This window comes from Hemiscyllium ocellatum, chromosome 4, assembly GCF_020745735.1.
Source record: "Hemiscyllium ocellatum isolate sHemOce1 chromosome 4, sHemOce1.pat.X.cur, whole genome shotgun sequence".
Lineage (NCBI taxonomy): Eukaryota > Metazoa > Chordata > Chondrichthyes > Orectolobiformes > Hemiscylliidae > Hemiscyllium > Hemiscyllium ocellatum.
Genome location: NC_083404.1, coordinates 46,490,290 through 46,515,573, shown reverse-complemented (window position 1 = coordinate 46,515,573; position 25,284 = coordinate 46,490,290).

Genomic DNA, 25,284 nt, shown 5'->3' with positions numbered 1-25,284 from the left:
CTAATTATTCACGTTACCAAAGAAAACTTGTTGGACTTGAGAAACAGGAAGATGAATATCAACACACCAAGTTCTGCTGACTTCCAACTGAACTGGAGCTTAGCCACAGGAATCCAACTCAGTCCAAATCAGCAATGTGCTATTTGAATCTGGGACCCAATTAAAGTTTCCAGTGGAATCCAAACTGTCTGGCTAGTTCTGTTTTCTCTTCTCTCGCAAAGTGATGGCTGCAGGGGTAGTCTGATTATGGAAGGATTTGATAACGTTGATGTAGATGTGTTTGCACTTATGAGGGTGGGGGGTGGAGAGATGGAGAATTCCTAAAACTAAGGATCATACATATGAGATGGTCATTAAGATATTCTATGAAGAATTCGCAGAACTGCTTTATCCAGGAACAAAAGACACATCACTCAGGGGGCACTCTGCCCTTAGAGTCTGCTCTCAATAAGATCATGGATGTTGTGCTTGTGGTCTCAATTCCAAGTTCCTGTCTGATCCTACATAATCCTTGACGGTCGATAATGCACTTTGACAGTGATTAGAATGTGGAACTTGCGTCTGAGGTCTACTTCTTGTTGCATTGCTGTACCTTCGTTCACTGTTGTTCCATCAGCTTCTTGAAAATTTGGTATCACGAAGTTGGGTCTAACGTTATAGAAGCATTCAGAAGCTACACAAAGCCTGCCAGGTGTCTGTGAATGTGAATATATTTCATGTGCCTTATCCTCAGTACTTGAGGTAAATAGTAAGGGGGAAGAAAAGAAAAAGTTATACTTATATAGCTTCTCATACATGGGGAGGCTTGAGAAGAATATTAATTGCAGCGTTGGATGAACTAGAATGCTTTTGTTGGTATTTTAACCATCATATTAGGAAAGCTGTAACACACTTCTTGATGAAGGGCTTTTGTCTGAAACATCAGCTCTCCTGCTCCTTGGATGCTGTCTGACCTGCTGTGCTTTTCCAGCCCCACTGCATCACACTTCTAGGTAAGGTGGGACTTGAACCTGGAGTTTTTCCTTTTCCTCCTTGGGTGTATAGGTAGGGATAGTATCATTGCACCATGAGGCCACCTGGAATGTTGCTATACAATCACTCAATGAGACTCTGACTAGCTCATCAATCTAATAATCACCTAAATAAACAGATTGTTTGAATTATAAGAGAGAAAGCCTGTGATTGTCAATAGGTGTATGTGTAGGACATTAGCTTGGATTCACCAGGATAGGAGTCAAAGGGATGAACAATTCAGAAGAGAAAAGTATATTTGATTGAGGGGTGTAGGTAGCTGTAATAATAAAACACTATGTTTGCAGATGACTTTCCTTGAATCAAGGTAAACTACAGCGTCGCTTATGCCCGAAACGTCGATTCTCCTGCTCCTTGGATGCTGCCTGACCTGCTGCGCTTTTCCAGCAACACATTTTCAGCACTAAACTACAGCGTCAGCCTGGATTTAGACACATGTTGCAGTTTATAATTGAACTTGCTTAAAACCCATCATAACATAATGACCAATTAAAGGGGTGTCTGTGGTTTGTTTTCTGGAGCAGCTGAAATCCTGAGAACAGCCAAAAACAACTGATGCTAATAACCTGCCATATTGCTTCAGTAAGAATAATATAGCTGACTCAGTGAACTCCACTCTATACTAATGGCTTGTTGTAAAGCAATAGGAAATAATAAAGTCTATGCCTGATAAGAAGCTGTTTTCAATTCATACTGCATTGATTCATAAATATTGATGATTTAATTTTCATATGCTTTGCAGAGTCCAGGTGGCATCGCAGGTAGATAAGATAGTGAAGAAGGTGTTTGGTATGCTTTCCTTTATTGGCCAGAGTATTGAGTACAGGAGTTGGGAGGTCATGTTGCAGCTGTACAAGACATTGGCTAGGCCACTGTTGGAATATTGCGTGCAATTCTGGTCCCTTCCCATTGGAAAGATGTTGTGAAACTTGAAAGGGTTCAGAAAAGATTTACAAGGATGATGCCAGGGTTGAAGGATTTGAGCTATAGCAAGAGGCTGAACAGGCTGGGGCTGTTTTCCCTGGAGCATTGGAGGCTGAGGGGTGACCTTATAGAATTTTATAAAATCATGAGGGGCATGGATAGAATAAATAGACAAAGTTTTTTCCCTGGGGTCAGGGAGTCCAGAACTAGAGGGCATAGGTTTAAGCTGAGAGGGGAAAGATATAAAAGAGACCTCAGGGGCAACTTTTACATGCAGAGGGTGGTATGTGTGTGGAATAAGCTGCCAGAGGAAGTGGTGGAGGCTAGTACAATTGCAACATTTAAAAGTTAAAAATCACACAACACCAGGTTATAGTCCAACAGATTTAATTGGAAGCACTAGCTATTGGAGTGCTGCTCCTTCATCAGCTGGTTGTCAACCACTTGATGAAGAGATAGCACTCTGAATGCTAGTGTTTCCAATTAAACCTGTTGACTATAAACTGGTGTTGTGCGATTTTTAACTGTGTACTCCCCAGTACAACATCGGCATCTCCAAATCATAACATTTAAAAGGCATCTGGGTGGTTATTTGAATAGGAAGGGTGTAGAGGGATATGGGCCGGGTGCTGGCAGTTGGGAATAGATTAGGTTGGGGTATCTGGTCGGCATGGATGAGTTGGACTGAAGGGTCTATTTCCGTGCTGTACATATCTATGACACTCAGATGTCAACAGTGGAGTGATTAAAATCAGAAATTAAAAGAGATTATTGCTGGGTTGAGTGCAAAATGAAGAACTAAGAGGCTCAATATGGACTTTGTACTCATGTATATGAAATACCAGAACAATGTCAATTTAAAATGCAACACAAAATTGCTGCAAGATGTTGGAGATGACTTTCTACTACAGGCTTGTCTTCTTCAAGACCAGATGTTTCCATTCTAAAGCCTCTTATCTGGTAACATTTTTGTTAAGAAAACTTCATGGAATGAAGAAAATCACCACTCATTTTTCAAGAATTCCCTACTGCATGCCCATTGCACAGTTGATTGAAAGAAAAACGTCAATGTGCCATTCACTCTCATTACATGAATTAGTCATGTATGTAACAAAAGGAATTGAATGAAAAATTATTGAACAGAAGTATGGATTTTTTTTATAATCAAATCTTCATGACAGGCAGAGCACTTTGGTGGCTTTTATCATTTGATTCAATGGAGTGGGAAGATGAATATGCCAATAACTACTTCATGAGGCCAATTTTCCTATTTTGAGACATTTTTTGGACGACAGAAAATATATAACAATCATAGATAAAGAGTGCAATTTGTTGGTGCTCCTTGCTCATTGCTACTGCTAACAGTCACAGAAAATTCAGGCATGCAGTAATTTAGTGAAGTAGTTAAACTGTTTATTTTAACCTTAACAAAATAGCACAAAGAAGAATCAGAAGGAAACATGTTAGCAGTTGTCTTAAAATTAAGTGAGGAGAGGAACCTTTCTCTCAGAGCTATTTGTCAGCAGATAGCTTTCCAATATTCAGTTTTTCATAAAATTGGTTTTCTGTCAAAGTTCTGTGAAATGGATTCATGAATATCGAACAGTTAAAACCACAAGAATCTTTGGTAATTGCTGTGAATTCTTTACAGTTACTAAAAACTGCAAATAAATGGCAAATCACATCCACATTGCAACAAGCATTATGCTTCGGGGCTCTCTCAAGCTTTGTATTTATGAAAAGGAAGAATGAAATTATTGGTTCAAAAATTTGTTTACCTGCACAATGCGGATGTAACAATTTCAGGGTTTAACTTAACCAGATATAACTTCAAAAAAACAAGGTTGAATTGGACCTCCAGAATGAGGCATCATAAATTGGCTGTCCGTGAGAATTTCTGTAATTATCAACCTGGTAAAGAAGGTCAGTGTTAGAGCTGCAACTCCCTTAAATTACTGCTGCCACTGCAACAATAACAACTTGCAGTTATGTAATGTCTTTGACATGGTAACATTTCCTGGCACACTTCAGAAGTGTATTATTACACAAAATGCATTTTGCCATAAGACAATATTTAGACAGATGAATAAGATCGCTTAGATCAAAGAGGTGGGTTTTTGAGGGGCATGTTAATGAAGCAGAGACAGGGAAACAGGCACAGGGGTTTAAGGAATGAATATCAGACCTGACAGCCGAGATAGTGGAAGGCAAAGCCGTTAGGTGCTCTCGCATTATAGAAGTCAAGAAACCAACTAGCAGCTGTGTTACCTCACTCCAGTCGGGGCTGTAGTGGCCTGAAAATCTCGTTGGCTCATCTAACATCCAATTTCAACTAGCAAAGCAAGCTTCCTTCTTCCACAGAGAATATGGCTTTGTTATAGATTCTAGTCCTTTTCAATTCTGAAAATATTTTATTTTTCATCGGTAACTATGCAAAGTTCCAAAAATATCCATCTACTCACTGCAATCTCCAAAATTCGGCATTTGCCAGATCACTGCCAGAACAAAAGCCTTCACAGTGGATGAAACCCCTGTGATCACATATTCTTCAATTTCTTTCTGAGTTACTCTGGTCAATATGTTACACATTTTTAAAATCTTTCTAAATAGGGCTTTGAAGGTTATTAAAATCATTACTTAGTTAAGCTATTTAAAAAGATGACTGGAATGACATTTCTAATTATGGATTTTATTGTCCAATCCTTTGAAATAAAAATTAAAAACTTAGAAATAACAGTTACTTACAGTCCATTATATACAGACAAATGTTTAACATCTTCACATTATTCCTCTTACTAAAACACATTAGTATCAATTTTAAAATATTTCTGTTAATGTGTCAGAAATTAATTGTTAGAGCTGTAAGTAGCCAGCGAAACAATCATTTCAGCACTATTCATGAACTCGTAAGAATGTCATTCATTCACTATTCTAATTCAGGTGTTGCCCTGTTTGTTATAAACCATTTAGTGTCTCTGCTAACTGTGGCCAAAGTAATTTCACACAAATATATGAAGTGATGTTGCATTAATATCACACAGCATTTTCTCAAGGGTGATGAATCCTAATGATACTGTTACATATTTAGAATCAATGACAATATAAAAATTGAGTTTTGAAGACTAAACAGAGCAACATTGCCCTATTTCCCCCCAATAATCTCTCCATAAATAAATATTTTATATCACTGAGCAATAGATGATTAGAAATAAACATCACCATCTGTTGTTTTAAAAGTCAGGTTAACAACAAAGCATGAGTCACTCTCTGATCCTATTTTTGTGTCTCTCTGCTGTGTCTGGGTGCTGGGTTCTGAGTGTCTGGGGGAAGAATAGGATAATTATTCTTATTATAATACTTCTATTTAAATAGTGGTTACTGATGACACTACTGGAAAGCTGTTATTTTTTTTAACAGGGTGTTTCCGTGAATGTACAATTTCAACCATGTAGATACTATTTTAGTTTTTATGCGCTTGAATTCCCTTCTGAACCCTACTTACCTCTAGGGTGCTGTTTTACACATAGCTCTTTGATGCTTTTGGACACTGATCCTAATACCTTCTTGTTGTGATTCAATTTAGAATGTTGCTTGATAATGCTTCTGTAAAGTGGCTTCTAATGATTTATTATGATCAATGTAAAAATGCAAATTTCTATTTTAGCCCCGTCAGAATTCATAGACTTGTTTTTAATTCTGCTCAAGTGAATGGATTTTAGGTGAGCTAAAATTTCACACAGTAAATCTCAAAGTCTTCCTGTCTTGAGAATTTCACTGGTAAGTTTGGAAGATATTAATAAACTTATGGAATGGGTAAATAATTGATAAAACAACTTCAACACATATAAATCTAAGTTAATGCATTTTTAATAAGAAGAAATGGTAGTCACTTGTTATTTGGATAGTGCACGTCTATTTGGAGTGGAGGAACAAACAGATCTTGGATGCACCAATCTCGAAAGATTATGTCACAAGACTGGACTATGAAATAAGCAAATCAAATGCCAGACTTTATTGCTGGAAGGATAGGCAAGTTATGACCACACTTTAGAGAACGCTATGCATTTCTAGTTGCCATACAAAATGAATATAGAGGGACTGGATATGGGGAAGAAAAAAATTTACAAGATGGCAGCTGAAATATGTAGGTATACTTATGGGGAAAAGATTGGATCTCTTTCTTGAGCTGTTTGGTAAATAACTACCATTTCTAAGGGTTGAGAGATTTAAAATTATGAAAGGTTGTGCAACAGCTGGTACAATAGAATAGTTCATCTTGTGGGCTAGAGTATATCTAGACACCATTAATACAAGGTAGTTACCAAATAATCTAATAGGGAATTCATAAGAAACTGCTTGATCCAAAGAGAGGTCAGGATGTGGAACTTGCTATCATGAGAAGTGGGTTGAAGAGAATACTATAGAAACATTTAAGGAGAAGCTAGACAAACATGTGAAGGAGAAAGGAATAAAGGACCACAATGGTAGATTTAGAAGAGAAATGATCACAGGAGGCTTGAGTGGAACATAAACATTGGCATGGATTAAATGGGCCAAATGGCCTGTTTTATGCATTGGTCCAATGTAATCACAAAGTATTCTTGATGGAACAACTTTGTTAGACTTTTCATGAGTTTATATTTGTCCTATTATGACTTTCAGTTGGTGTCATCAAAAATGATACTGTTTGGTTTTGCTTTTACACCAAAGTCATTCCATTTTCTTTGTCAGTTCTGCTGGGATACCAGTGTGAGTTCAAACACATCAGCGCTGAGTTTTTCACATTATTGGGTAACATAGGATGGAGTGCAAAATGGGGTGTCAACAAATAGATATATGTCCTGACCAACTTTTCTCACAATTCAATTCAGTAAAACGGATTTTGTTTCAACCTTTGATAGTATGTGGGTATCACTGGTAAGACTAGTATTTGTTGACCATCCTCTGCAATGCTTCCTTCATCATCTTCCTCCTCTCCCTTCAAGAAATGGCAATGCGGGTCCCCTTCTTCATTGAGCTCCACATCGTTTCCATTGTGAAGCACACATAAATGACCACAGTATGGGACAGTAAGGCTTATTCATACTGGGTGTTGGCAGGGGGCAGGGAGTGGGGGTGGGGGCACCAGCTGACTTATTGAAGCAACAGAAGCATATCTTCAATCTGCCAATGAATTGTTTAATATATAGCGATGTTGGTCGATGGATGCAGCACCTCATGGTATCCATGTGTGGGTGGCAGGAATGACCTCTTCACAAGACTATTCTTATCCACCAGCAGACACACACAGAGTCGAGATGTTGACCTGAGGAGGTGTTGACAGCTTGGACTTTTGAAAGATGAAGTCATCTATAAAGGAATGATGATCTGGAAATTTTTTGTTTCCTGTGATCACAGATTATTTGGACATTCAGTGAACTGAAAAGTGTTCTGTTCAGGTATTGATCTGACTGTGCCGTATTGACTACATTGGATACAACTGATTTTCCTTTACATTCAAAGGATTCCATCGATGGTGGCAAACCCTAATTATCTCTGTGGGTGTGCACCGAAGCAGATAGTTGCCCTCTTCCAGAAGACATGAACTATGATCTCCCTGATGGCATGATGAGATGGAAGGTCAGCCATGAATCTATTGAATTATACCATACTCGGTCGAATGTGACCTTGATGTCAAGGGCTGTCACTCTCACCATACCTCTGGAATTCAGCTCTTTTGCCCATTCCTGAACCAAGGCTGTAATTAGATCAGGAGTTGAGTGAAATTGGCAGATAGCGAACTGTAGTAGATTCCAATGTTGTAACTGTACAGGAAGAGCTTGGGTTGGACAGTGGCAAATTCTGGAGCACAGTACTGTGGCTGGAAAATTGTTAGGGCCCATAGCCGTTGCAGTATCCAGTGCCTCCAATTGATTTTTTGATTTCATGTGGAGTGAATTGAATTGACTGAAGACTGGTATCTGTGATACTGAGGACCACGGGAGGAAGCCACTTTGGATTATCCACTCAAGGGATATAGCCCTTCCTGTCATGGCCAATGGACTGACTCCCTGAGTTTAGCTATTCAATTAAGTGCAGATCTCCTGGGTTTTCTTAAAAACGTATTTATTAACATTTTATATATTTAGAGGGTAGGCATTGTTTTCCAATGCTCCCACTGGGTTGTGTGAGCATTTGTCTAAGAGCAGCTTTTGAGTATGCAGCAAGAAAAAATTCTGCAAAGAAATTATGAAACAATCGCAAAGTGGCCTTTTTGATGTAAGCAAAGTAGAAAGAGATAATTAAAGTTCAGGAAACCAAAACGTAGAATCAGTTTAGTTTGATTAAGGCAAGAAGTCCCTTGAGGAAGTGATTAACAAGCCCTAAACAGTAATCACTTAATTATGTGGTGCACAAAGAAAGAAATAATGGGAGTTTGTCAAAAAGGTGTGGTGATAGTTATTGGAGACGTTAATCTCCCTTGACTAGAAAATCAGATGGTTGAAAAATAGCCTTAATGAAGAGTTCATGGAACCTTTTCAGGCTGGCTTTTAGAATGGTTTACTTTGTCGCAGATTGGAGAGCAAGCTATAGGAGACTACTGTTTTGCAGTGAGATGATGAAGACACCCTTAGGTAGCAGCAGTCAGTTTACATTCAGTTTGAGGGATAGAGGAATGGGTCTGAGACTTTAAAAAAAAACTAAGGTGAGTTATGAAGGCTTGAAAGCTTAGCTGGTTAAAGCAAATAGGCAGATTTAATTGAAGAGCAGGTAAATTGAGATGCAGTCACGGTCCTTTCAAGGGAATATTTAGAATATACAGAATAGATAAATACTAATGCATAAGAAAAATTCAGAGAGACAGATATACTATCAGCGGTTGATTGGAAACGTTAAAGATAGAATAAGGATAAAACATCTAATTATGCAATTCTGAGTGGCAGGTCACAAGATTAGAAAGAATATTTTAAAAATGCACAGAATGACAGAAAAAATTAATAATGCAGAAAAAATTAGCGGACAAGAAAAGCCTTGCTACAAATATAAAACATATAATAAGAATTCCTATAAATACTGCAAGAAACCAAATTCTAATGCTTGGCAGACAATGGTGGCACAGTGGCTCAGTAGTTAGCACTGCTACCTTGCAACGCCAGGAAACTGGGCTCAATTCCATTGAGTAGGAATTTGCATGCTCTCTATATATCTGCGTGGGTCCCTGCTGGGTGGTCTGGTTTCCACCCACAATCCAAAGATGTTCAGGTTAGGTGGATTGGCTATGGTAAATGTGGGATTAGGGAGATAGAGTGAGGGGGTTAATAGGATGCTCTTCTGAGGGTCAATGCAGACTTGATGGGCCGAACAGCCTCTTTATGCACTGTAGGGATTCAATGATCCCTGGGCTGGGGATTGGGAGCAAAGACCTCTGAATGCTGTGGAATTCCTGGTCTGTCACTTTTCTGTACTTTAAACTGACCATCTCACCAAGGGAAAGGGTCAGTTAGCAGCATTCCTATCATCCCATTCACGTAACCTACAACTCCATTTCAAAAACCAAGAACAGGAATTACAATTTAAAGTGGTTGCCTTTTCCTGTCTTTCTGGTTCATGCCCGCTTCACAATTAATGGGAATTTATTACTTTGGCTCTCACTCACCAACCAAGGTCAAAAGGTAGCATACGACTGTCGCTGATGTCTCCGTCAAGGTCAGCAGTAGCAAATGGACCCTGACAAGTGCACTTTAAACAGAACATTATATGAAACATTCTGAGCATGACAAGGAGCCTGCAAAGGAAAATAAAGTTTCAAATCAACTGAGTTATTGCATTTTTTAACTCAGTAAGCATAATAATGTAGTTCAGCACTAAGTCTTGACTATCTTTTCACTTAGAATTTAGACTCTCTTTAATATTTTTCTCAACCAGTGCTGATTAACTTTATTAGTTCATTAAAAATTCTTTATAGATTTATATTTAGACTCCTTTAAATAGTTTCCAGGTAAGGTCAAATACACAGGGTAAAATAATTGCTTTGGTTATGGGTCAGATATTACTGTTGCAAATAATAAGAATCAATGGAAATATAAAGCATAGAATATTGACTCTTTTTGAGTCTATTTACTCCTTAACAAATCCCACCTCTCAATTAAATTGTTAATTCAAAATGTTCTAGAGGATAAATAAAAATTTCTGAATGCTGTTTTAATATTAACAACATTGTCTCAATATCACTGTTACATTGAATTTCATTGAGAGTTGCCCCAGAAGCATTTATTTAGTTTTCTTGTAATGTCAGATCAATTGAAAGTAGTTTGTGGTTGAGCCTCAATCTTTCATTTTCACTTCACAGTATTTATACAGAATATATGTGAATTGTCAGTATTGAATGAACTTATTTAGAGGGTTAAAGGCATGCATAATATGATCTGTGCTTCCTATCTGTCAATACATATCACAGACTCACAGAATCTCAAAATTGTTACAGACCAGAAGGGATCATAAATGTGTACTGGCTCTCTGAATGAACAGTTCACTTAGAGCCAGTGTTCTGTTTTCTCATTGTAACCCTGCACAGTCTTGCTTTTCAGTTAATAGTCTAATACACTTTTGAATGGATCAATTGATCTCATCTCCACCAGACACTCTAGCAGTGCATTCCAAACCTTAACCATTTGCTGCATGAAAAAGCTTTTTTCTTGTGGTGTTTTTGTTTCTTTTGCCAATGGCTTTAAATCTGTGCCTACTTATTCTCAATCTGTTCCTGAACTGAAACAGTGGCTCCTGATCTACTCCGTCCAGACCTCTCATTATTTTGCAAACCTCAGTCATATTTCCTCTCTGGAAAAGAGTCATAATTTTTCCATTCTATCTTTACAACTAAGGTTCCTCATCCTTGCAACCATTTTCATGAATCTTTCTGGCACCCTCTCTCAAGCATCCACATTTTTTTTCTAAGGTGTGATACTTAGAACTGGCAAAACACTGCAATTGAAGCTGAGCTAATGTTTTATACGAGTTCATCATCTGCTTACACCTTATTATATATTTATGTAATAAAGAAAGAGCTGCACTTAAAAAGCATATTTTGTAACATCTGCATCCAATGAAGGATTTTTGAAGTGGTAGTCACCATTGTAAAAGCAATACAATGGAAAAGCAGTACAATACCATTGGAAAAGCAATAGCAAATATGAATAAACTCCCACAATCAGCAAAGTGATCAGGACCAGGTCACCTTTTTGTTATTGATTGATGTTCTTTGAGAAACAAATATTGAATGAAACACCTGGAGTAACTCATTTGTTTCACTTTGAATTGATCTCCTGGATCTTTTATGTATTCTCAAGAGACAGACATAGCCTCAGTGTAATATTTTCAAAAGACAGCACCTCAAACAGTGCAGCACTTCCTCCGTTCTACACTGGAGGGCCAGATGTAATTGTTGCGCCAAAGTCCGAGTGTGAGACATAAGCCGACAACCTTCTGATTCAGAGAAAGGAGCACCACCAATTGCACCATGCTTGACACCATCGTACAATGGGGTTAGATTTGCCCATGCTTTCCAAAAGAATCTTAATATTTGTATGGATCCACAAGTACTGAAAGAAAGTTGTACAGTGTTTTATGTCTTTGAATAGGAAGTGAAAGGGAACTAGGGGAAAGAATGAAGGTATGGCTAAACAGTTGTGCTGTTTGTAGATTTCTTAAGACTATCAAAGTAATTAAGAAGAGTACTCCAGAGGAGAGTGGAATAATGTCTGAAAAGTTAGCATATGTTGGCAGAATAAAAGCAGCAAGGGTCAAGAATTAATTGTGAATTAGACCAGAGTGCAGTTGGAACATAAGGCTGGGGATGGGGTGTAAAAATCAAGGTGAGAATTTTGTAATTGATTTAGTAGTGCATGAAGAGCCAAGGGCTGATGAGTACAGGGGGCTTTGTGTGTGAGAGGATCAGAGCTGAAGGTTCTTGATAAAGTTATGCTTATCAACAATTGAAGGCTGATATGGGAAATTCCAGAGAAAACTGCTCTTAAATTTAAACCAATATTGATGAGATGTTATCAGAGTTGGGGGGGGGGGGGGGGGGGGGTCTCAAGGAGGTAATTTTCTGGATATGAGGACAGATGTCTCCGGATTTGGAGAAGAGAGTTTAGGTTGATGAATTGAAGAAAATTGTGCATTTTGTTTCAAAGTTTCAATGAATTTATACAAAATCTGAATAGTAGGCCAAGGCACCAATTCGCAATCATTGAGGTAAACAGTTGAAAACATAATAAAGCCTTCCTTCTCCATACAAAACATATCATACGGGACTCTTAGAACTGTCACTCATAAATACACTGCACATTGTTTAATATTGCTCATGCATCTCCTGTGTATATCTGCTTGTAGCTATGTGAAAACTCAGCAAAAGTACAGGGGTGAGAAGAAATGGATTTTCACAAAGGATGGACATTCAAATTTTACTGGCTTAAAATCTTTTTTTCAAGCAGTGGAAATGCAGATGGCTAAATGTTAATAACAAGTTCTGAAGATCATTTTATTTTGGATCAGTTAGTGCAAGAGATTCTTATGCATCTGTGCATCTGTGCAGTCTTATTGTAATTACTGAGTGATGTGATTGTATAGGACATATGGTTCAATCATGCTGTATTAAAGCTTTTTTCTATCTGCTTAAGAATTAAATGTTTCTCATTTAAGATACTGGGTTTGCTCCACCAAAGCTTTGACAGAATCAAAATTTAATCACACGTTGAGTCAACGTAGGGCATAGAAACTTTGCAGCAATTTTAACAAAGGATAATAAATATTTCTTTTCTTTTGAAATATGGAAAAGAGCTTGGTGAGTTAAGATCTGAAAAAACTGAATGAAACATGTTGAAGGACAATTTTCATAACTCTTGTCATCAATAATGCTTGGTATTGTTCACACAATATGAGAATGTTATTCCTCAGTAAAATGAAGAGCATTTAGATGTAAAACTTCACCTTACTATTCACTGTTCCCTACTATAATCTTTAGTTTGCTGTCACAATTTGTGAAACATATCAGTTGAAAGCCAACAATTAATGAAGCAAATCTAACTTTAAATGGGCAATGTTCCTATTAAAACTTGAGCTCTAAAATCAAGGCTGACATTCCAGTGCAGTGTTGAAGAAGCAATGTCTTTGAAAGGAGGTTTTAAACTGAGGATCAATCTGCATGTTCAGATGGATGTAAAAAATCAAATGGTACTATTTCAAAGAAGAGCAGGAGAGTTAGCCTCAGTGTCTTTGCCAATATTTATACCTCAATGAATACCCTAAAATAAGAGATCTGTTCACTTGTGGAGTCATCGAGTCACACAGCAAGGAAACTGGCCTTTTGGTCCAACCATAATCCCAATTGAACCTGGTCCCACCTGTCTGCCCCTGGCCCAAATCCCTGCAAACATTTCTTCTTCATGTATTTATCCAAATGTAATAACTGTAAGAAATCTAGAAGTAAGCCTACAATCTCAGGAGCAGCTACAAGATCCACCATTTTAGATTCCTTTTCAAAATACTGTTTGTTGCATGCAAGCTGATGGCTGTGTTTCCTATATAATTAATAAGACTTCACTTTAAGGAAGTACTTCATTGTATGTCAGGACCTAGGAGGTGTGTGACGGCTGTAAAACATGCCGTATCAATGCATGTCTTTCTTTTGTTGGGCAAGGCTCATGTAAAGATCTCATCAAATGTGGAAAACAACAGAACTGGGGATTTGGAGGAAGTCAACATAAATTCCGTTGGATATGCTGCAAAGGTTTACAAACTTCTCCAAAAATGTAGAGAGATCAGTTTTCACCCTGAACAAATCAGCATTTACTGGGTCAGACCTTAAACTAGAATCATTCAACTTAGAGATATAATGGCACAGATTACTCAATTGCTAAAAATGTTAAAAGGCTATTTCCTCAGGCACCTGAAGTTCTTCCTGTTTTCTGACAATAGACATCTCAATGACACTGCCAGCACCCAGGGCTACATGGGTGAAGTGTGATCTGTGAATGCCCTGGTTCAGGTGTTGGTAGCTTGCCAGTGGGCATGGGGTACTCCAAAAACATCCCCCCAAATCTTTTTGTGGAGTGTTCTTCCAGACTACTGAGAGTAATACCTGGGTCTCTGACATGATGAACTCTTCACCAACTCCTCCTGCCCAATCTGCCTGTACCTTCACCCTATCTCCACAACCAGAACTCTTGTATCGACAAGTGCAGCCTGCATCCTCCATCAACTCCTCCAATTGTCCTTCCTTTTCCACCTCTTACCACCACTATTCCTTTCCTATCCCTTCTGTCCCATATTTTCAGATCTACTACTTCCATTCTCCTCACTTACCTTTCAGTCACCTCCTCTTTACTCGCAGCTCCATTTTCCTGACCTGGATTCACCCTGTAACCCTGCTTGACCCAAATGCTATTTGTATTTTAACTCCATAAAAGTTGATTTGATTTTAAATGATTGTATAAAATGTCAGTATCAGATGGGATCTATTTGAATTATGCAGTTTCCCTTTAATTATCAATAATTTTGAATATAACTCATCTGGCATATTAAATAAAAATCAAAGATAGCTCATGGAAAATTAGATTTCAGAATGGGAAAGTTTGTGTATAGGTTTTTCAGTCATTTTTCAGATACCTTCCCCACCCCCAATTCCAGAAACATGAGCCCAAGGTCAACACAAATGTATTGGTGCCCATACTGAGGGAATGCTGCACTATTAGAGGTACTGTTTTTCTAATGAGACATTAGCTTGAGGTCCCTCCTTCCCTCTCACATGAACATTAAAAAAAACCAAGCAGTATATGAAGAAGTGCAGTGGAGTTATCCCCAGTGACCCGCCCAATCTTTATCCTACAGCCAAAAACACTAAAACAGAATATCTGTTTATGGCAATGCTATAGGTGGGATTTTGATGTGGGCAAATTGGCTGACAATATTATAATGTTAATGATAATTAGATAAAAGTGAGGACAGCAGATGCTGGAGATCAGAGTCGAGAGTGTGGTGCTGGAAAAGCATAGCAGGTCAGGCAGCAACCAAGGAGCAGGAAAATTGATGTTTCGGACATAAATCCAGCACCACACATTCGACTGTTAATGATAGTTGTCCAACAATCAATCATCAGGGTTCGTTTACTTAAAATAATGCAACATATTAAAAGTTATGGAGCAGACATTTCAGTAATCTAACCAGTTTCTGTGAGTCCATCTTGCAAACCTAAAGCAGACTAACTGGCAACAGAGTCCGAACATCACATACAAATAGCATGTGGGTCCTTAAAGGTGAACTCTCTTAAAGGTAAGAAACCATACAATAAGGTTTCTTATATTTCAAAAATGATTGCATTTCACAAGTATTTCATTGGCAGGAAAGATCTTTTAGGCACCCTGAGGTTGTGGAAGATCCTGTAAAAATGCAAGTTTTCTTTCATTCATGCTTGCATTCTTCATGGTTTACATTTCAACTTGAAATCCTGTTGTATCGGAAAAGCTTCAAAGCTTGATGATATTGACTTTTGAAAATGATCTTCATTGCAGCAAACACTTTGACAGTTAAAGAATTGAATTTTGATAAAACCTAATATTATAGGCATCTTAAATCAATTTGTTCTGATGTATTTTGACTCACCTCTAGTGCAGGTTGGACCTGAACCCAAGCCTTCTGTTCCAAAGTCTGCAACAATACCACTACATCACAACAGCCCTCAATCTAATATTATAAGAGTTAATGAAATGACTGTGCAAATTCACAAAGGACAGACACTAAATTGACCAGGTGATGTAGGGCAAAGGACACAACAGCTTAACAGCTATTCCACTGAATATACCAATAGTTTCTCTTGATTGGTTGTGGTGAAGCTGTAAACATGGCAATATTTATATTTGTACAAGACCCTTTGGCATTGTGATATTAAGTGATCTGGTGTCTGCACAGCTTTATAATGCAAAATGATTTTCCAGTAAATGAATGGCTAAAGATTAGCTGCAGCAACACATGTACTGTAAAGAGCTATTGAATTTCTAGATAATTTGTGCACATGACTATATACCACTTTTCATCAAAACTGCAATCATTTAATTGTTTGCATTTAGTAACCTCCCTCTCAGAGTAAAATTACTCTCCTGGAAACTATGATTTCACTTTGATTGCACATTGACAGCCAACCTGTGTTCCGTCAGCTTATGACAAATGCTCCATCGGTCAAAGTGAAATGGCACTTAACTCAAAAATAATAACTGTTTACTCCAATCCTAGTGGGCCGCTGAGAGTGTTTGCCTTCAGTGATTGCTGATTGGCTATATATATCCATTTCATCAATTAGAAAGAAATAGCTTCGTAAAGGAGCGCTGCCTTCTGAACATTGAGGTAAATAATGGAGATGGATAAATGAAATTTACTAAATCAGGATGAAATATATTCACAGGCTGCTTGTCAGCGACGCTCAAAGCCCCATCAGGAGAAAATGGAGCAGCTGGTCACAAAGCCAAGGTCAAAGGTCTGTCAAGGAAAACTACTGACACTCAGGATAATGACTTGTCTGAAAAGCAGAACAGAGCGATCTTAACCAGATCTTAACAAGAGCTGCTCGATCTCTTCGTCTTAACTGCTCCATCACTTTAAGAAAACTGAATGGAATGTTTTGCAATGTATGATATGATGTAAAGATTAGAAATCCACTCACATTTTGTAAATTGTGAACTCTGAACTGTACACCAACAATATAGCCCTCCATGTGATGTGCAGGAAATAATTTTGACTTGGGGAGTATCCAAATTATGATGCTTTTTTAGAGAATCAACCGGCCGAATGACCCTCTTCTTCATCATAACAATTCGTTAGGTAAAGTGGTCAAACTATTTCTACAATTTGTACTTTGCATGTTGCAAAATGTTTAAGGAATTGCATGTTAGAAATTTACTCTTGTATTTTTAATATTATTGCACTATGTTAGACCATTAGATATCAGTGCAGATGTAGGCCATTCAGTCCATCAAATCTGTTCTGTCACTCAATGAGATCATTGCTGATCTGATAATCCTAATCCCCAAGTTTCTGCCTTTTTCCTGACCTCTCACTGATTAAGAATCTATCTCAGCTTTGAATATATTTAACAGTCCTCTACAGTCCTCTGCGGTAAATAATATCACAGATTCACAAGCCTCTGAGAGAAGATATTCCTCCTCAGTTCTGTTTTAAATGATTGACCATCTATACTGAGATTTTGCACCTCCTGTGATCCTCGACTCTCCCATAAGAGGAAACATATTCTAACATCCAACCTATCAAGCCCTCTAAGAATCTTATGTTTCAACAAGGTCTCCTCTCATTCTTCTAAACTCCAATCAATACAAGCCAAACCTACTCAACGTCACCACATAAAAAAAGTATTCCATTCCCAGGACCAACCTAATAAAACTTAACTGGACTGCATCCAATACCAATACTCTTTCCTTGGATTTGGGGACCAAAACTGCTCACAGTATTCTAGACGTGGTCTAACTAGTGTAATGTATAGTTTTTGTAAACAAAGGCCAATGAAAGGCTAATCATTATGAAAACAGTCATAGATCTTTGGGAAATGGCCAAGCCATTAGGATTAATTGGATTTCAAAGAGCTAGCAAATGCACAATGGGTCAAATGGCCTCTCTTCAGCTTGTATAATTCTCTGATATAACAAGCATTGACCATAAGTAGCTACTTATTGTTGTAGCTGCCTGATTATAAATCAAATTTATTTACTGGGTGATTTTTGGAGTTAAGATGCATTTGGCAAACAACTCCTTTGGTATCAATGAGCGCTGACATCAAAACATTCATAAAGCTATTGGCCTGCTAACATTTTCAAAATATATAAGCACATTTCTTTGGTGTTTTCATCTGATTGCAGCTTGCTTCTCAACTAATTGAGAATGAATCAAGGAAGTATCAGATAATGGCAATCCTCCAAGCAGCACCAACAATATTTACCTCTAATGAGCTCACAATGACCTACCTGGATCTGAACAATATCTGGATCAGAATGAAAGCCAGCTTTGGGTTCCTGCCTCCCTGCTTGAAGCTTGTTTTGCTGAAAGTGCAGTTGAAATCCTACCTGGATCTAACAAGCCACCCAAGGGTCCAAAAAGCAGGCAGATGGAACTATAAAAACAAGAGTGCCAGAGTAATTGAAAATGTGTCTCCTGTTACCCCACCTTTAAGAGTTTTTGCAGGCATCCTTCCTGTAGCCCAGTCAAGGCCCTTAAGTAGATAATGAATGCCCAATGATGATCCTCATCCTGCTGCCACTCTACTATAGTGGCAGGAGATGAATGTGCACAATGTACAGCCCAGGACTGCTGGTTAGGGAAAAGGATGAGCTGCTTCCTTCCTGGTCTACCTGTGCCAATTAGAGATGCTTCCTTAAATATTTGCCTCCCAATATATAACCTGCCCTGTCCAACATGTATAAAATCGTGGAATCATAGAATCCTTACACTGTGGAAGTAGGCCATTTGGCCCATCAACTTCACACCGACCCTCTGAAGGGCAACCCATCCAGATCTAACCCATCCCTGTAACCCTGTATTTCCCAAGGCTAATCCACCTAGCCTACACATTCCTGGACACTTGGTCGATTTAGCAAGGCCGTTCCACCTATCATCTTTGGACTATGGGAGGAAACCAGAGCACCCAGAGGAGACCCATCTAGACACAGGAAGCATGTGCAAACTCCACACAGACAGTCACCTGAGGATGGAATGAAGCCTAGGTCCTTGGTGTGGGAGGCAACAGAACCATCATGTTGTGCCCCTTAATAGTCATCCTTGCATCAATGCTTGCTAACAAGGCTGGTTAGCTTATGAATTTAACGGGGTTTGGTGCCATCCAGTGTTCCTCTTTTTTTACTGGATCTCCTGTAAAACTAGCAATGATCACCGATCCTGGGTCAGTAGAGGTGCTAACTAAACAGCCATTAGATAAAAACATTAAAACAGGGAGAGATGGCCAAACAAAGGTGGGATTTTTCCTGATCTTTGTGCTGGGGTATGTTCTGCCCACCCATAGCACATAATACATCACCCTCTGAACTGTATCAGGGCTGGCCAACTGGAATGATTGGCGAGTGCAAGGTCGATGTTATTGTGCAAGCAGACATAACTACCGAAGTGCCTCTCTGCGAGTCACAAAATGCTCCACACTCATTTAGCATTTAGGAGAGTAACCTATAGAGTCTACTGGGAAGCTGTCAATGTTCACAAATGATCTCCCTATATAATGGAAGGCCCATTTGCTGTCAATAACATGGCAACAGTGGTGGGAAGAAGCCCTTCATTGACTACTTTATGAGGTACAATTCATCTCTAAACTGGAGGGCATCTCTATTTTATTCCCAGAATGCTCTAGTGACAAGAAGGTGGCAGAAGATCAACAACCTATCTGAGCCTCCCCATTTACTCCCATCAGATTGCTAGCATCTCTACCCTCCCACACAGCCCTAGGGGACTGGCAAAATCCAACACTAAGTTGCTCTCGCAACAAAAAAGCAGAAATTGCTGGAAAAAATTCAACAGGTCTGCCAGGATCTGTGGAGAAAAAAAGCAAAGTTAATGTTTTGTGTCCAATGACTCGAGTTGAGTTCTGAAGAGGAGTCACTGAACTTAAAACATTAACTCTGCTTTCTCTCCACACTTGCTGCCAGGCCTGCTGAGTTTCTCCAGCAAGTTCTGTTTTGTTTGTTTTAGGTCTCCGACATCCATGGTTTGTTGTTTTACTTAAACCTGCAGCCTGCTGACCCCAGAGGCATTGAGCAACTCAGTACCCTCTGTCCTATTGGATGGCTGCTGAAATGGAAATGGGGCTGCATTAGCTGGTTGTCAAGAGGATAATCACTTGTCTATAAGGAGGTGACATTTTAGTTCACAGCTAACCACTTCTACCAGTTGCAAATTCCACTGCAGCAAGACATGACGTTTCTCTGACAGCACCCTCCTAACACTACCACCGAGAAATTCTAGAGTACCCTCATTAACACCACAGGGATTGCAAAAGCAAGCATGTAGCTCCTCATGACCTTCTCAACAGAGGTTAGCCATGCCAATAAATATTCAGTCTTGTTAGTCATGCTCTCAACTCGTGAATAAATATTAAAAAAAGGCATCCTTATGTTGCATGCTAAATGCAAAAGTTCTTACAGCAGATACCATTTCCTGTTCTCTAACGTGTTGAAAGGTCAGTTTCTCAGAGTCACTGCCAGATTGGTGGACCAAGTTTTACAGCAAATTTCTGGTTCTACATTAGATGTGATCAATTCAGCTAGTTTGCCCTTTGATAGTTTTTGTATGTCCTCTTTGATCCATTGCAAATGCTGTGCTTCAGTATTCCCAACCAAGCAGTCAAAATTCCAAAAGAAAAATGTGGTGGATACTGGAAATGTGAAATGAAAGCAGCAAGTGCTGGGAAAAAATCAGCAGGCCAGGTAGCATGTGAGAAGAGAGAGCCAGGGTTAATGAGCTGTATGTTAAGGTGTCTCACTGGCGTAATTCAAAGTGGGGAGTGTCATTAAAATAAAGCAGAAGGCTCTTCTCTGAATGTACTTCCAACACCAACCAACTCCCATAGTACACTGTAGATAGGCAGGAGGAAGAATGCAGAACGCCAGGCAGCATCAGGAGGAGGAGAAGTCAATGCTTCTAGTCCTGAAGAAGGGTTCCACCCTGAAATGTTAACTTCCCCACCTCCTGATGCTGCCTGACTTGCTGTGTCCTTCCAGCCTCCTGCCTGTTTACTTTGGATTCCAGCTTCTGAAGTTTTTTTTTGTCGCTATCCATGGTGCATTGAGCAGGAAAGGTGTTAGACAGATCCCCCACCTATTGAGGTTCTTAAATAGCCAATTAGAGTCATACAGCATGGAAACAGACCCTTCCACCCAATTAGTCCACATCAATCACGTTCCAGAACTAAACTGTCCCACTTGCCTGTGCTTGGCCCACGGTTTTCCTATTCATGTACTTAACCAAATGTCTACATCGAACCAGAGAGAGTGAAGAAGACTTTGAGGAATAAATATTATTATAAGATCTACAGATATTGATTTAATTAATGGTCAGTTAAGGACCTCATCTACATATATTGCTATTTTGGCAAGTGTAAGATGGGGACAATGTGAACAGGATGGCAGTTGCATGAGCTGCTATTTTTGTAAGGATTCATGTTTATCATATTTCGAGGTTACCCTGAATGCCCATCTGAAACATATACTACTCCTCCCCGGGATCATAACTCCCTCTCATCTATATCATCTCACTCGGGTCTCACACGTCTAGAACTCCACTGTTTGTTGTTCCACCAGTTATCACCTCCCTGTCCTGGCACTGCTCATTCTATAGAGATACCAGGCAATTAGCAGGCTTATCAAATCCAGCCCGATATTTCAGGCCGATCATTAGAAGATGTTAGCACTTCAAAGGTGCATTGTGTCATAGCCATGGGTCAGAACCCTGAACTGCTAAGAATAGTGGTCTCAAACAACCAAAGGTGACTGTGGATCTAAATTAAGTGGGTGTCTGCAGAGACAGACCTGTGGGATGTCACATCTAAAGATGCAAAGAAACCTCTAATGACAATCATTCAAAAAGGGTGAAAAGGAAGAGGCAAGTCAAAACAGACTGGACTGTGATCCCTTGTGACGACAAAAATAACGTGGGGCTGATGACCTCTGCTCAACACTAAGCCACTCCTTGTCAGTTTTGCCCCAAACTGCAGGAGCATTGTGTTTTTCCCTTTGAAGAAAACAAAGACTAGGGGTTAAAAAGCTAATTTCAACTCTACCACTGACTAGTAGTGGAACTGAAGTTCCTGTTTGTGGCAATGGGATAAAATAACACTGTGTGTACAAGTCTGTGTTCAAGCATTAGTGTACTATGAAAGGTACAGTTGAAAAACTATATCCTAGTCATCCCTGTGTTGCAGGGTAAAGGGGGTCTAGTACACTCTGAGTCCAGAAGCTACACAAAAGGAAATAGAACCATGAAAGGATTATGAGCTGAATCTTATGTTTCTTCAACTAAGTGTCAGTTGCCTTGAAGTTTTGGGTGAGTTTTTTTGCCATGAGTCCTCAAGAGATCTCCCACCAAACTTTCCAAACTTGCTTCATTACCTACCTTGCCGTATGGCATGTCATTCTCATCCAATTCTAGCCCCATTTTACCATGCACCATTCCCAAAACCACTCATCACTGAACTGATATCTGCCAAAAGACCAGCATTCCTCGCTCTCGAGCCATCTTTAAAAGGCTGCTGTGTGGCTGGACAAATGTCAGCAATCTGTTGTTGCCCCTCACCAGTGACATCATGGCTCCAGTGCCCATTGGAGACCCACATCTTGCCATTATTCAGTAGGAGAAGGACACGGAAGCTGTCCCCTGTCTGGTCTAGCCATATTTATCCTTCAACCAACATCACAAACAGATTATCTAATCACAAGCACATTTCTGGTTTTCTGGTCCTTGCTGAGCATAAATGATCTCCTGTGACATCTCTTGCATTGCAACCTCCATTGCACTTCATTGATTTGAAGTGTTTTGAGTGATCCTGAGGTCTTGAAAGATTTTAAATGTGTTTTTTTTAGTGTTTGATTCTACTTCATTTTATAACTTTTTTTTGTCCCTTTCAACCTCAGCAAAGGCTGATAAGGCCTTGGAGTTTCTTTAAAAATCTCTTGGCTCCACTGTCAGCATCAAGAGCTCCCAAGGTAAGGATCACACAATAAACTGCACAGCAAACTTCCTCTCAATCAATCTCAACTGCCTGCTTTCAGTCTCAGTTTCACAAAAGTACACCCAACTGTACCATTCAGAATGTTTTACACTCCCCATACTGCCTATTCTTATAAGATTTCTAAGTGAGAGTGCCAATTTTGGTCTCAATTTGTGCTGTGGGCCTATGGAGCGCTGAGACTGCACAGAGACATTTTGTGTGGAATGCTTAAGACAGGAGAAAAAGGAGATTCTATGCCTTCTGTATCTAGGGTGGATGTAAACACAATTCGCAGGATTGAAAGGAGACACATACTGAACTAATACATGACACAGTACTCAAAGCAATCTTAAAACAAAATGAACTCCTTCTGTTAACAAAAGTGCTATACATACAAAACTGAAGGAACACTGGTTTGCATTTTCCTTAGTGAATGATTTTAAGCATAATGACCAATCAAAATAGGCTCCTGACTTGCAGTGACGCTATTATATTGAAAACATTGTTCCTTTGTGATCACACTGCGTGTAAAGTGAGTGAAATAAAATTGAAGCAGATATCATAAAACATATGGCAATAAATATCAATCTTGAACTGACATGAGCTGAAGTCTCAGTGAAAATAGGGTCTATGTCAAATTGTATTGGTTTAAGGCATCAAAGTAACATTCTCTATTGTTAGCTGCTCAAAGCAGTTTAAGATTGACCTGGATTCCAAATAATGTGAAGCCTAACAGTTTGCAGCACAGAAGGAAGTCAATTATCGTATTGTAGCAATGACAGATCATTGAAAAACCAGCACATGCCCATGTTAAACACACCAATCCAACCAGGATATAAACCCCCACTCCTTATTATCATTGTGTCAAACTCCAGTATAACAACACTTGAGGACGCAACTGCACTACACAACTACAGTAGGTCAAGAAGGCAGTGTATTGCCACCTTCTTTAGGGCAACAGAGATGGGCAATAAGTGAAATTCCATCCTATCAAGTATTCAGAGCCTCTGTCAGTGATAGCTGAAGTTGATCTTTGTTCTTTCTGCAAGTTACCTGGGCACACATAGCAGACAGTTCCACCAGACTTGGTAAAATTAGGTCAGAAGAGCCATTTAATCAGATTTTGTGCTCATGGTCAGATGCAGGGTGCTGCCATAGTCATACTAATAAGAAAAAACATCCAACCCAGGTTCCACCAGTGAGTGAAAGGTATGCCATGTGCTGCAATAATTTCTGTCAATGAAGATCCATGATGAAAATAATTAACAGAGGAGCCTTTTTCCTTTGGTAAGTCACTTGCCTTTGAGTTGCAGTCAGTACTAGTGCAGGAAATTCAAATGCATGTATTTTCAACACAATTTACATTAGCATTTCTTCTGCCGATTTAAATAAAGTGAAAAACCTTTCTGGAAACTCAGACTTCATGTTATTTGGGCAAAAGTTAAACATTCATTTTTCCTTTGGAGAGTTCGTAGTTTTCAAGTGCCATTTGGGGGCTAAACTGAAGAATTTCAACCTGGATTCTTAGTTTCATCATCAGGTAGCATGATAACTCAGTGGTTAGCACTGGTGCCTCACAGCACCAAGGACAATTTCAATTCCACCCTCGGGTGACTGTCTGTGTGGAGCTTGTATGTTCTTCCCAGGTCTGCATGGGTTTCTTCTGGGTGGTCTGGTTTCATCCCACCATTCAAAGATGTGTAGTTTAGGTGGATTAGCCCTGCAAAATTGACCATAGTGTTTAGGATGTGTAGGTTAAGTGCATTAGTCAAGTGAAATGTAAAATAGGGTAGGGGAAAATGTCTGGGTGGGATACTCTTCAGAGGGTTAGTGTGAACTTATTGGACCGAATGGCCTGTTTCCATGCTGTTGGGATTCTATGACTGTACTTCAGTTATGATTGAGATGACCTTCCCTCTATGATTGGCTGGTAGCACAATATCAGCAAAGAAATTCTAGGAAGGATGGAACTAGGAGATTGTATTGGAGTAGAATTAACTATTGGAGCCATTGCCAGAAAACCTATTGCCGATTGTGGTTGAACATCTTCCTGTGGACATCCTTCCATAATTATCTGCTCTCTATCTCCAAGCAATTGTTATTGGTCACTCAATGTACTCAACACCTTCATCAATTATAAATAAAACCTTTGCATTCCATAATTTCATGATTCTTGACTGTCAGTCAAGCAAACTGTTTTTTTCCCACGTTTCTAATATGTTTTAGGTTACTGACTTGGTTGGTCTCACTCTTGCTCACTGAGTTCAAATCTCTCTCCAAGGCTTAGTCACAAAAATCATGGCTGACACTCCAATGCATCACTAAGACAATGCTGCCCTGTTGGATGTGCTGACTTTTGAAGCAAAGGTATACACCTACCTGTGGATGCACAAGATCCCACAGCACTGTTTTGAAAAATAGCTCTGCATTATCCTTGGCATCCTGGCCAATATTGATCCCTCATTCAGTGTCAAATAATGCAGATTATCTGGTCTTTATCAAATTGCTGTTCGTGAGAGTCTGCTGTGTGCAATTTGACTGCTGCATTTCCAACATTACAACAGTGACAACTCTTCAAAAGT